Consider the following 2500-nt stretch of genomic DNA (forward strand, 5'->3'; position numbering starts at 1 on the left):
TGGGCTCTTCCCTGTTCACTCGCCGTTACTGAGGGAATCCTGGTTAGTTTCTTTTCCTCCGCTGACTAATATGCTTAAATTCAGCGGGTCGCCACGTCTGATCTGAGGTCGCGGATCCGAGAGGGCGGAGGAGGTGCGTGGAGCCGGGGTTCGGGCTCGGCTCCTCCTCCCCCGAGAGAAACGACACTCGGGCCCGCCCGAGCCCACAGAGACGAACGGCAGGGACAGAGGGAGGACCGACGGAGGGCCGGCCCACGACGCCCGCCCACCCGCTTCCCACCCGCGCCGAGGCGGTGGTGGGGGGGAAGGAGAAGGGGACGGGCGCACGAAGAGCACGGGCCGCCGGCCTCCGGGAGGAGGCGCCCCACCGGGAGCGGAGGAGAAAAGAAACGAGGGCGAGGGCGGCCGGCGCGGCCCGGCGCGGCGCGGCGGAGGGGCGGACGGCGACGCGGGAGCCGGCGACGGACGGGAGGCCCACACGGCGGGGAAGCGGGGCGCGGCGGGACCCGGCGGTCGCCCCCGACCCAACCCCCGCCGAAAGAGGGCCAAGCGCACACCGACACACAAGCGACGCCGCCCGCGCGGGCCTCCACCCGCACGCGCGCCGAGACCGGGAGACAGCCTCGCGAGCTCGCTCCGACCTCCTTCCCCCGCCGCCGCTGGCCCGCTCCGTGCGAAGGAGCCGGCGCGGGAGGGACACGGCGGGGGGAGCGGCGCGGCGCGTCCACAACCCGGGAGGGAAAACGCGCGACGGCGGACGACACCGCGGCGTCCCGCGGCTCGCCGCCGGGGCACGCATCCCCCGGGGCGCGGCCACACGCGCGCCTTCCCCCGCGGCGCGAGCCCCACCCCGGCGGGGCGGGCGCGGGCACGCGGCCAGCGACCGGGGAACGTCCGAGCCAGCCCGGGCCGCGCGGCGGCGGCGGGAGGCCTCCGCGGAGGGCGGGGGCGCGACGCGGGGAAAAGCAGCGGGGGCGACCGGCCCGGCGCCACGGGCGGGCCGCCGTCGGGGGCGGACGGCGACCCGGACGCGGACCGGCGCGCACCAGCGCTGCTCTCCCTCACGACACACCCGACACCCTCGCCGCGGGCGGCACCGACCGCGCGCCGACGGCGACCCGTCAACCGGGCAGAACGAGGACCGACCGGAAGCAACCGCGCACCCTTCTCCTCCTCTCTGGCCTCCACTCGCAGGTGGCGGCGGGCGGGCCGGCGGGCGGCAACGGCGGCCACAGACCATACGACCCCCCCCAACCACCGAGGGGCGGGGGGGGGAAGCGGCACACCGCCAACCGACCGCCAGGGTCTGCACTTAGGGGGACGTAGGTCCCGAGGCGGGCCCTGCGAGAAAACCCCCAGCCGCGCCATCCCGCGGGGGGGGCAAGGCTGAAGAGCCAAACCCCCGGGGGGGCGATTGATCGTCAAGCGACGCTCAGACAGGCGTAGCCCCGGGAGGAACCCGGGGCCGCAAGTGCGTTCGAAGTGTCGATGATCAATGTGTCCTGCAATTCACATTAATTCTCGCAGCTAGCTGCGTTCTTCATCGACGCACGAGCCGAGTGATCCACCGCTAAGAGTCGTATGAGGTTTCGGAAGGAGGGCCACGAGGGCCCTCTCCCGCTGGTCCTGGCGCGGCACGGGCTCTCCCCCCACCACCCCACAGTCCCCCACAACCCCGCCGCCAAGGCGCACGGAGCGCGAAGACAGGGAGAGAGGGAGAGAGAGCTTGCCTCCCGGCCGGCCAAGCACACGAGGGTACCAGAACAGAAACCCAGTGGTGGTCGAGAGGTTTTTCCACGACGGGGCTCGCCCGGCGCCGCAGGACCGCACCGGGGCACGGCCGGGCGCACGGAACGGGCCCCACAGGCGCCCGGGGGTTCCCACCACCCCCCCCGCCGGCGCGGAGCGGCACACACGCCCGCCGCGAAGGGACCGCCGGGCACCCCCTCCCGGCGGCCGCCAGCGGCGGGACGCGGCACGCACCCCGACCGGGGGTGGGCGGCGGAGTCTGGGGGAGCAGAGGTCGGGCCGGGCCCTCCCACGGCTCCCCACGGGCCCGTCTCCCCCGACACACCAAGGGGGACGGGCGACGCCCCTGAGGGTCTTTAAACCTCCGCGCCGGGACGCGCTAGGTACCTGGAGAGGGGGGGGACGGGACGAGCGCACTCTGCCGCGGGGAGGCGGAGCCCCCACCGCCCAACGCCGGGAACCGACGCCGACCCCGGCCCCGGCCGGACGCGAGGACCACAGCGCTACCCACCCGCGACGGCGGAACGCCGTCCAGGGCGGGCCGTCAGGAGGCGGCGGCGAGGCCGCCGGCGCCGCCGACGGGACCCGACCACCTCGCGGGGGACACCCCGGAGGGCTTCCCCGCGCGGGCCGCGCCCCGACGGCGACCACGACGACACAACACCGCCGCGCGCGCCACACACACCCACGCACGGGCGCCCCGAGAGACTGCGCCGCGGGTCGCGTCCCGACCGCGACCGGGGGAGCGGCT

General features: G+C 75.8%; 2 non-coding genes across 2 annotated transcripts in view; both read right to left on the reverse strand.

Annotated features, from left to right (window-relative positions):
• LOC139706588 (28S ribosomal RNA) overlaps positions 1-111 on the reverse strand; it is a 4746-nt gene extending 4635 nt beyond the window's left edge. Inside the window, exon 1 of the ribosomal RNA XR_011708212.1 lies at positions 1-111. This exon is cut by the window's left edge and continues 4635 nt beyond it. This is a non-coding gene — a ribosomal RNA (28S ribosomal RNA).
• A 1315-nt stretch (positions 112-1426) lies between these two features.
• On the reverse strand, positions 1427-1579 carry LOC139706606 (5.8S ribosomal RNA). Its single transcript, XR_011708230.1, has one exon. It is a non-coding gene; the product is annotated as a 5.8S ribosomal RNA (ribosomal RNA).
• Positions 1580-2500: the final 921 nt, after the last annotated feature.

The sequence above is a fragment of the Marmota flaviventris genome, chromosome 7 (assembly GCF_047511675.1).
Source record: "Marmota flaviventris isolate mMarFla1 chromosome 7, mMarFla1.hap1, whole genome shotgun sequence".
Taxonomy (NCBI): domain Eukaryota; kingdom Metazoa; phylum Chordata; class Mammalia; order Rodentia; family Sciuridae; genus Marmota; species Marmota flaviventris.